Source organism: Astyanax mexicanus, chromosome 14, assembly GCF_023375975.1.
Source record: "Astyanax mexicanus isolate ESR-SI-001 chromosome 14, AstMex3_surface, whole genome shotgun sequence".
In the NCBI taxonomy this organism is placed as follows: Eukaryota; Metazoa; Chordata; class Actinopteri; order Characiformes; family Acestrorhamphidae; genus Astyanax; species Astyanax mexicanus.
Window position 1 is genome coordinate 27992968 of NC_064421.1, and position 10419 is coordinate 28003386.

Genomic DNA, 10419 nt, shown 5'->3' on the forward strand with positions numbered 1-10419 from the left:
AAATTTTTTTTTGGTCAAAATTTTTTTGGTCCCAAAATTTTTCAAACTTTTTTTTGGGTCAAAATTTTTTCGAAGTTTTTTTTCGGTCAAAATTTTTTTGGTCCCAAAATTTTTCGAACTTTTTTTTGGGTCAAAATTTTTTTGGTACCAAAATTTTTCAAACTTTTTTTTGGGTCAAAATTTTTTCGAAGTTTTTTTTTCGGTCAAAATTTTTTTGGTCCCAAAATTTTTCAAACTTTTTTTTTGGTCAAAATTTTTTCGAAGTTTTTTTTCGGTCAAAATTTTTTTGGTCCCAAAATTTTTCGAAATTTTTTTTGGGTCAAAATTTTTTTGGTCCCAAAATTTTTCAAACTTTTTTTTGGGTCAAAATTTTTTCGAAGTTTTTTTTTCGGTCAAAATTTTTTTGGTCCCAAAATTTTTCAAACTTTTTTTTTGGTCAAAATTTTTTCGAAGTTTTTTTTCGGTCAAAATTTTTTTGGTCCCAAAATTTTTCTAACTTTTTTTTGAGTCAAAATTTTTTCGAAGTTTTTTTTTCGGTCAAAATTTCTTTGGTCCCAAAATTTTTCTAACTTTTTTTTGGGTCAAAATTTTTTCGAAGTTTTTTTTTCGGTCAAAATTTTTTTGGTCCCAAAATTTTTCAAACTTTTTTTTTGGTCAAAATTTTTTCGAAGTTTTTTTTCGGTCAAAATTTTTTTGGTCCCAAAATTTTTCGAACTTTTTTTTGGGTCAAAATTTTTTTGGTCCCAAAATTTTTCGAACTTTTTTTTTGGTCAAAATTTTTTCGAAGTTTTTTTTTGGGTCAAAATTTTTTTGGTCGCAAAATTTTTCAAACTTTTTTTTGGGTCAAAATTGTTTTGGTCCCAAAATTTTTCAAACTTTTTTTTGTGTCAAAATGTTTTCAAACTTTTTTTTGGGTCAAAATTTTTTTGGTCCCAAAATATTTCTAACTTTTTTTTGGGTCAAAATTTTTTTGGTCCCAAAATTTTTCAAACTTTTTTTTTGGTCAAAATTTTTTCGAAGTTTTTTTTCGGTCAAAATTTTTTTGGTCCCAAAATTTTTCGAACTTTTTTTTGGGTCAAAATTTTTTTGGTCCCAAAATTTTTCGAACTTTTTTTTTGGTCAAAATTTTTTCGAAGTTTTTTTTTGGGTCAAAATTTTTTTGGTCGCAAAATTTTTCAAACTTTTTTTTGGGTCAAAATTGTTTTGGTCCCAAAATTTTTCAAACTTTTTTTTGTGTCAAAATGTTTTCAAACTTTTTTTTGGGTCAAAATTTTTTTGGTCCCAAAATATTTCTAACTTTTTTTTGGGTCAAAATTTTTTTGGTCTCAAAATTTTTCAAACTTTTTTTTGGGTCAAAATTTTTTCGAAGTTTTTTTTTCGGTCAAAAGTTTTTTGGTCCCAAAATTTTTCAAACTTTTTTTTGGGACAAAATTTTTTCGAAGTTTTTTTTGGTCCCAAAATTTTTCGAACTTTTTTTTGGGTCAAAATTTTTTTGGTCCCAAAATTTTTCAAACTTTTTTTTGGGTCAAAATTTTTTCGAAGTTTTTTTTTCGGTCAAAATTTTTTTGGTCCCAAAATTTTTCAAACTTTTTTTTTGGTCAAAATTTTTTCGAAGTTTTTTTTCGGTCAAAATTTTTTTGGTCCCAAAATTTTTCAAACTTTTTTTTGGGTCAAAATTTTTTAGGTCCCAAAATTTTTCAAACTTTTTTTTGGGTCAAAATTTTTTCGAAGTTTTTTTTCGGTCAGAATTTTTTTGGTCCCAAAATTTTTCAAACTTTTTTTTTGGGTCAAAATTTTTTCGAAGTTTTTTTTCGGTCAAAATTTTTTTGGTCCCAAAATTTTTCGAGCTTTTTTTTGGGTCAAAATTTTTTTGGTACCAAAATTTTTCAAACTTTTTTTTAGGTCAAAATTTTTTCGAAGTTTTTTTTTCGGTCAAAATTTTTTTGGTCCCAAAATTTTTCAAACTTTTTTTTTGGTCAAAATTTTTTCGAAGTTTTTTTTTCGGTCAAAATTTTTTTGGTCCCAAAATTTTTCAAACTTTTTTTTTGGTCAAAATTTTTTCGAAGTTTTTTTTCGGTCAAAATTTTTTTGGTCCCAAAATTTTTCTAACTTTTTTTTGGGTCAAAATTTTTTCGAAGTTTTTTTTTCGGTCAAAATTTTTTTGGTCCCAAAATTTTTCAAACTTTTTTTTGGGACAAAATTTTTTCGAAGTTTTTTTTGGTTCCAAAATTTTTCTAATTTTTTTTTGGGACAAAATTTTTTCGAAGTTTTTTTTGGTCCCAAAATTTTTCGAACTTTTTTTTCGGTCAAAATTTTTTTGGTCCCAAAATTTTTCAAACTTTTTTTTGGGACAAAATTTTTTCGAAGTTTTTTTTGGTCCCAAAATTTTTCGAACTTTTTTTTGGGTCAAAATTTTTTTGGTCCCAAAATTTTTCAAACTTTTTTTTGGGTCAAAATTGTTTTGGTCCCAAAATTTTTCAAACTTTTTTTTGAGTCAAAATTTTTTCAAACTTTTTTTTGGGTCAAAATTTTTTTGGTCCCAAAATTTTTCAAACTTTTTTTTGGGTCAAAATTTTTTCGAAGTTTTTTTTTCGGTCAAAATTTTTTTGGTCCCAAAATTTTTCAAACTTTTTTTTTGGTCAAAATTTTTTCGAAGTTTTTTTTCGGTCAAAATTTTTTGGGTCCCAAAATTTTTCAAACTTTTTTTTGGGTCAAAATTTTTTTGGTCCCAAAATTTTTCAAACTTTTTTTTGGGTCAAAATTTTTTCGAAGTTTTTTTTTCGGTCAAAATTTTTTTGGTCCCAAAATTTTTCAAACTTTTTTTTTGGTCAAAATTTTTTCGAAGTTTTTTTTCGGTCAAAATTTTTTCGAAGTTTTTTTTTCGGTCAAAATTTTTTTGGTCCCAAAATTTTTCAAACTTTTTTTTTGGTCAAAATTTTTTCGAAGTTTTTTTTCGGTCAAAATTTTTTTGGTCCCAAAATTTTTCAAACTTTTTTTTGGGTCAAAATTTTTTTGGTCCCAAAATTTTTCAAACTTTTTTTTGGGTCAAAATTTTTTCGAAGTTTTTTTTTCGGTCAAAATTTTTTTGGTCCCAAAATTTTTCAAACTTTTTTTTGGGTCAAAATTTTTTCGAAGTTTTTTTTCGGATAAAATTTTTTTGGTCCCAAAATTTTTCGAACTTTTTTTTGGGTCAAAATTTTTTTGGTACCAAAATTTTTCAAACTTTTTTTTAGGTCAAAATTTTTTCGAAGTTTTTTTTTCGGTCAAAATTTTTTTGGTCCCAAAATTTTTCAAACTTTTTTTTGGTCAAAATTTTTTCGAAGTTTTTTTTCGGTCAGAATTTTTTTGGTCCCAAAATTTTTCGAACTTTTTTTTGGGTCAAAATTTTTTTGGTCCCAAAATTTTTCAAACTTTTTTTTGGGTCAAAATTTTTTCGAAGTTTTTTTTTCGGTCAAAATTTTTTTGGTCCCAAAATTTTTCAAACTTTTTTTTTGGGTCAAAATTTTTTCAAAGTTTTTTTTCGGTCAAAATTTTTTTGGTCCCAAAATTTTTCGAACTTTTTTTTGGATCAAAATTTTTTTGGTACCAAAATTTTTCAAACTTTTTTTTAGGTCAAAATTTTTTCGAAGTTTTTTTTTCGGTCAAAATTTTTTTGGTCCCAAAATTTTTCAAACTTTTTTTTTGGTCAAAATTTTTTCGAAGTTTTTTTTTCGGTCAAAATTTTTTTGGTCCCAAAATTTTTCAAACTTTTTTTTTGGTCAAAATTTTTTCGAAGTTTTTTTTCGGTCAAAATTTTTTTGGTCCCAAAATTTTTCTAACTTTTTTTTGGGTCAAAATTTTTTCGAAGTTTTTTTTTCGGTCAAAATTTTTTTGGTCCCAAAATTTTTCAAACTTTTTTTTGGGACAAAATTTTTTCGAAGTTTTTTTTGGTTCCAAAATTTTTCTAATTTTTTTTTGGGTCAAAATTTTTTCGAAGTTTTTTTTTCGGTCAAAATTTTTTTGGTCCCAAAATTTTTCAAACTTTTTTTTGGGACAAAATTTTTTCGAAGTTTTTTTTGGTCCCAAAATTTTTCGAACTTTTTTTTCGGTCAAAATTTTTTTGGTCCCAAAATTTTTCAAACTTTTTTTTGGGACAAAATTTTTTCGAAGTTTTTTTTGGTCCCAAAATTTTTCGAACTTTTTTTTGGGTCAAAATTTTTTTGGTCCCAAAATTTTTCAAACTTTTTTTTGGGTCAAAATTGTTTTGGTCCCAAAATTTTTCAAACTTTTTTTTGAGTCAAAATTTTTTCAAACTTTTTTTTGGGTCAAAATTTTTTTGGTCCCAAAATTTTTCAAACTTTTTTTTGGGTCAAAATTTTTTCGAAGTTTTTTTTTCGGTCAAAATTTTTTTGGTCCCAAAATTTTTCAAACTTTTTTTTTGGTCAAAATTTTTTCGAAGTTTTTTTTCGGTCAAAATTTTTTGGGTCCCAAAATTTTTCAAACTTTTTTTTGGGTCAAAATTTTTTTGGTCCCAAAATTTTTCAAACTTTTTTTTGGGTCAAAATTTTTTCGAAGTTTTTTTTTCGGTCAAAATTTTTTTGGTACCAAAATTTTTCAAACTTTTTTTTAGGTCAAAATTTTTTCGAAGTTTTTTTTTCGGTCAAAATTTTTTTGGTCCCAAAATTTTTCAAACTTTTTTTTTGGTCAAAATTTTTTCGAAGTTTTTTTTCGGTCAGAATTTTTTTGGTCCCAAAATTTTTCGAACTTTTTTTTGGGTCAAAATTTTTTTGGTCCCAAAATTTTTCAAACTTTTTTTTGGGTCAAAATTTTTTTGGTCCCAAAATTTTTCAAACTTTTTTTTGGGTCAAAATTTTTTCGAAGTTTTTTTTTCGGTCAAAATTTTTTTGGTCCCAAAATTTTTCAAACTTTTTTTTTGGTCAAAATGTTTTCAAACTTTTTTTTGGGTCAAAATTTTTTCAAACTTTTTTTTGGGTCAAAATTTTTTTGGTCCCAAAATTTTTCAAACTTTTTTTTGGGTCAAAATTTTTTTGGTCCCAAAATTTTTCAAACTTTTTTTTCGGTCAAAATTTTTTTGGTCCCAAAATTTTCCGAACTTTTTTTTGGGTCAAAATTTTTTTGGTCCCAAAATTTTTCAAACTTTTTTTTCGGTCAAAATTTTTTTGGTACCAAAATTTTTCAAACTTTTTTTTAGGTCAAAATTTTTTCGAAGTTTTTTTTTCGGTCAAAATTTTTTTGGTCCCAAAATTTTTCAAACTTTTTTTTTGGTCAAAATTTTTTCGAAGTTTTTTTTCGGTCAGAATTTTTTTGGTCCCAAAATTTTTCGAACTTTTTTTTGGGTCAAAATTTTTTTGGTCCCAAAATTTTTCAAACTTTTTTTTGGGTCAAAATTTTTTTGGTCCCAAAATTTTTGAAACTTTTTTTTGGGTCAAAATTTTTTCGAAGTTTTTTTTTCGGTCAAAATTTTTTTGGTCCCAAAATTTTTCAAACTTTTTTTTGGGTCAAAATTTTTTCAAAGTTTTTTTTCGGACAAAATTTTTTTGGTCCCAAAATTTTTCGAACTTTTTTTTGGGTCAAAATTTTTTTGGTACCAAAATTTTTCAAACTTTTTTTTAGGTCAAAATTTTTTCGAAGTTTTTTTTTCGGTCAAAATTTTTTTGGTCCCAAAATTTTTCAAACTTTTTTTTTGGTCAAAATTTTTTCGAAGTTTTTTTTCGGTCAGAATTTTTTTGGTCCCAAAATTTTTCGAACTTTTTTTTTGGTCAAAATTTTTTCGAAGTTTTTTTTCGGTCAAAATTTTTTGGGTCCCAAAATTTTTCAAACTTTTTTTTGGGTCAAAATTTTTTTGGTCCCAAAATTTTTCAAACTTTTTTTTGGGTCAAAATTTTTTCGAAGTTTTTTTTTCGGTCAAAATTTTTTTGGTACCAAAATTTTTCAAACTTTTTTTTGGGTCAAAATTTTTTTGGTACCAAAATTTTTCAAACTTTTTTTTGGGTCAAAATTTTTTTGGTCCCAAAATTTTTCAAACTTTTTTTTGGGTCAAAATTTTTTCGAAGTTTTTTTTTCGGTCAAAATTTTTTTGGTCCCAAAATTTTTCAAACTTTTTTTTGGGTCAAAATTTTTTCGAAGTTTTTTTTCGGACAAAATTTTTTTGGTCCCAAAATTTTTCGAACTTTTTTTTGGGTCAAAATTTTTTTGGTACCAAAATTTTTCAAACTTTTTTTTAGGTCAAAATTTTTTCGAAGTTTTTTTTTCGGTCAAAATTTTTTTGGTCCCAAAATTTTTCAAACTTTTTTTTTGGTCAAAATTTTTTCGAAGTTTTTTTTCGGTCAGAATTTTTTTGGTCCCAAAATTTTTCGAACTTTTTTTTGGGTCAACATTTTTTTGGTCCCAAAATTTTTCAAACTTTTTTTTGGGTCAAAATTTTTTCGAAGTTTTTTTTTCGGTCAAAATTTTTTTGGTCCCAAAATTTTTCGAACTTTTTTTTGGGTCAAAATTTTTTTGGTACCAAAATTTTTCAAACTTTTTTTTAGATCAAATTTTTTTCGAAGTTTTTTTTTCGGTCAAAATTTTTTTGGTCCCAAAATTTTTCAAACTTTTTTTTTGGTCAAAATTTTTTCGAAGTTTTTTTTCGGTCAAAATTTTTTTGGTCCCAAAATTTTTCTAACTTTTTTTTGGCTCAAAATTTTTTTGGGTCAAAAGTTTTTTCGAACATTTTTTTTGGGTCAAAATTTTTTTGGTCCCAAAATTTTTCGAACTTTTTTTTTGGTCAAAATTTTTTTGGTCCCAAAATTTTTCCATCTTTTTTTTGGGTCAAAATTTTTTTGGTCCCAAAATTTTTCGAACTTTTTTTTGGGTCAAAATTTTTTTGGTCCCAAAATTTTTCAAACTTTTTTTTGGGTCAAAATTGTTTTGGTCCCAAAATTTTTCAAACTTTTTTTTGGGTCAAAATTTTTTCAAACTTTTTTTTGGGTCAAAATTTTTTTGGTCCCAAAATTTTTCAAACTTTTTTTTGGGTCAAAATTTTTTTGGTCCCAAAATTTTTCAAACTTTTTTTTGGGTAAAAATTTTTTCGAAGTTTTTTTTCGGTCAAAATTTTTTTGGTCCCAAAATTTTCCGAACTTTTTTTTGGGTCAAAATTTTTTTGGTCCCAAAATTTTTCAAACTTTTTTTTGGGTCAAAATTTTTTCGATGTTTTTTTTTCGGTCAAAATTTTTTTGGTCCCAAAATTTTTCAAACTTTTTTTTGGGTCAAAATTTTTTCGAAGTTTTTTTTCGGTCAAAATTTTTTTGGTCCCAAAATTTTTCGAACTTTTTTTTGGTCAAAATTTTTTTGGTCCCAAAATTTTTCAAACTTTTTTTTGGGTCAAAATTGTTTTGGTTCCAAAATTTTTCAAACTTTTTTTTGAGTCAAAATTTTTTCAAACTTTTTTTTGGGTCAAAATTTTTTTGGTCCCAAAATTTTTCAAACTTTTTTTTGGGTCAAATTTTTTTCGAAGTTTTTTTTTTCGGTCAAAATTTTTTTGGTCCCAAAATTTTTCAAACTTTTTTTTGGGTCAAAATTTTTTTGGTCCCAAAATTTTTCAAACTTTTTTTTGGGTCAAAATTTTTTCGAAGTTTTTTTTTCGGTCAAAATTTTTTTGGTCCCAAAATTTTTCAAACTTTTTTTTGGGTCAAAATTTTTTCGAAGTTTTTTTTCGGTCAAAATTTTTTTGGTCCCAAAATTTTTCGAACTTTTTTTTGGGTCAAAATTTTTTTGGTGCCAAAATTTTTCAAACTTTTTTTTGGGTCAAAATTGTTTTGGTCCCAAAAATTTTCAAACTTTTTTTTGAGTCAAAATTTTTTCAAACTTTTTTTTGGGTCAAAATTTTTTTGGTCCCAAAATTTTTCAAACTTTTTTTTGGGTCAAAATTTTTTTGGTCCCAAAATTTTTCAAACTTTTTTTTGGGTCAAAATTTTTTCGAAGTTTTTTTTTCGGTCAAAATTTTTTTGGTCCCAAAATTTTTCAAACTTTTTTTTGGGTCAAAATTTTTTCGAAGTTTTTTTTCGGTCAAAATTTTTTTGGTCCCAAAATTTTTCGAACTTTTTTTTGGTCAAAATTTTTTTGGTCCCAAAATTTTTCAAACTTTTTTTTGGGTCAAAATTGTTTTGGTTCCAAAATTTTTCAAACTTTTTTTCGAGTCAAAATTTTTTCAAACTTTTTTTTGGGTCAAAATTTTTTTGGTCCCAAAATTTTTCAAACTTTTTTTTGGGTCAAATTTTTTTCGAAGTTTTTTTTTTCGGTCAAAATTTTTTTGGTCCCAAAATTTTTCAAACTTTTTTTTGGGTCAAAATTTTTTTGGTCCCAAAATTTTTCAAACTTTTTTTTGGGTCAAAATTTTTTCGAAGTTTTTTTTTCGGTCAAAATTTTTTTGGTCCCAAAATTTTTCAAACTTTTTTTTGGGTCAAAATTTTTTCGAAGTTTTTTTTCGGTCAAAATTTTTTTGGTCCCAAAATTTTTCGAACTTTTTTTTGGGTCAAAATTTTTTTGGTGCCAAAATTTTTCAAACTTTTTTTTGGGTCAAAATTGTTTTGGTCCCAAAATTTTTCAAACTTTTTTTGAGTCAAAATTTTTTCAAACTTTTTTTTGGGTCAAAATTTTTTTGGTCCCAAAATTTTTCAAACTTTTTTTTGGGTCAAAATTTTTTTGGTCCCAAAATTTTTCAAACTTTTTTTTGGGTCAAAATTTTTTCGAAGTTTTTTTTTCGGTCAAAATTTTTTTCGTCCCAAAATTTTTCAAACTTTTTTTTGGGTCAAAATTTTTTTGGTCCCAAAATTTTTCAAACTTTTTTTTGGGTCAAATTTTTTTCGAAGTTTTTTTTTTCGGTCAAAATTTTTTTGGTCCCAAAATTTTTCAAACTTTTTTTTGGGTCAAAATTTTTTTGGTCCCAAAATTTTTCAAACTTTTTTTTGGGTCAAAATTTTTTCGAAGTTTTTTTTTCGGTCAAAATTTTTTGGTCCCAAAATTTTTCAAACTTTTTTTTGGGTCAAAATTTTTTCGAAGTTTTTTTTCGGTCAAAATTTTTTTGGTCCCAAAATTTTTCGAACTTTTTTTTGGGTCAAAATTTTTTTGGTGCCAAAATTTTTCAAACTTTTTTTTGGGTCAAAATTGTTTTGGTCCCAAAAATTTTCAAACTTTTTTTTGAGTCAAAATTTTTTCAAACTTTTTTTTGGGTCAAAATTTTTTTGGTCCCAAAATTTTTCAAACTTTTTTTTGGGTCAAAATTTTTTTGGTCCCAAAATTTTTCAAACTTTTTTTTGGGTCAAAATTTTTTCGAAGTTTTTTTTTCGGTCAAAATTTTTTTGGTCCCAAAATTTTTCAAACTTTTTTTTGGGTCAAAATTTTTTCGAAGTTTTTTTTCGGTCAAAATTTTTTTGGTCCCAAAATTTTTCGAACTTTTTTTTGGTCAAAATTTTTTTGGTCCCAAAATTTTTCAAACTTTTTTTTGGGTCAAAATTGTTTTGGTTCCAAAATTTTTCAAACTTTTTTTCGAGTCAAAATTTTTTCAAACTTTTTTTTGGGTCAAAATTTTTTTGGTCCCAAAATTTTTCAAACTTTTTTTTGGGTCAAATTTTTTTCGAAGTTTTTTTTTTCGGTCAAAATTTTTTTGGTCCCAAAATTTTTCAAACTTTTTTTTGGGTCAAAATTTTTTTGGTCCCAAAATTTTTCAAACTTTTTTTTGGGTCAAAATTTTTTCGAAGTTTTTTTTTCGGTCAAAATTTTTTTGGTCCCAAAATTTTTCAAACTTTTTTTTGGGTCAAAATTTTTTCGAAGTTTTTTTTCGGTCAAAATTTTTTTGGTCCCAAAATTTTTCGAACTTTTTTTTGGGTCAAAATTTTTTTGGTGCCAAAATTTTTCAAACTTTTTTTTGGGTCAAAATTGTTTTGGTCCCAAAATTTTTCAAACTTTTTTTGAGTCAAAATTTTTTCAAACTTTTTTTTGGGTCAAAATTTTTTTGGTCCCAAAATTTTTCAAACATTTTTTTGGGTCAAAATTTTTTTGGTCCCAAAATTTTTCAAACTTTTTTTTGGGTCAAAATTTTTTCAAAGTTTTTTTTTTCGGTCAAAATTTTTTTCGTCCCAAAATTTTTCAAACTTTTTTTTGGGTCAAAATTTTTTTGGTCCCAAAATTTTTCAAACTTTTTTTTGGGTCAAAATTTTTTCGAAGTTTTTTTTTCGGTCAAAATTTTTTTGGTCCCAAAATTTTTCAAACTTTTTTTTGGGTCAAAATTATTTTGGTCCCAAAATTTTTCAAACTTTTTTTTGAGTCAAAATTTTTTCAAACTTTTTTTTGGGTCAAAATTTTTTTGGTCCCAAAATTTTTCAAACTTTTTTTTGGGTCAAAATTGTTTTGGTCCCAAAATTTTTCAAACTTTTTTTTGTG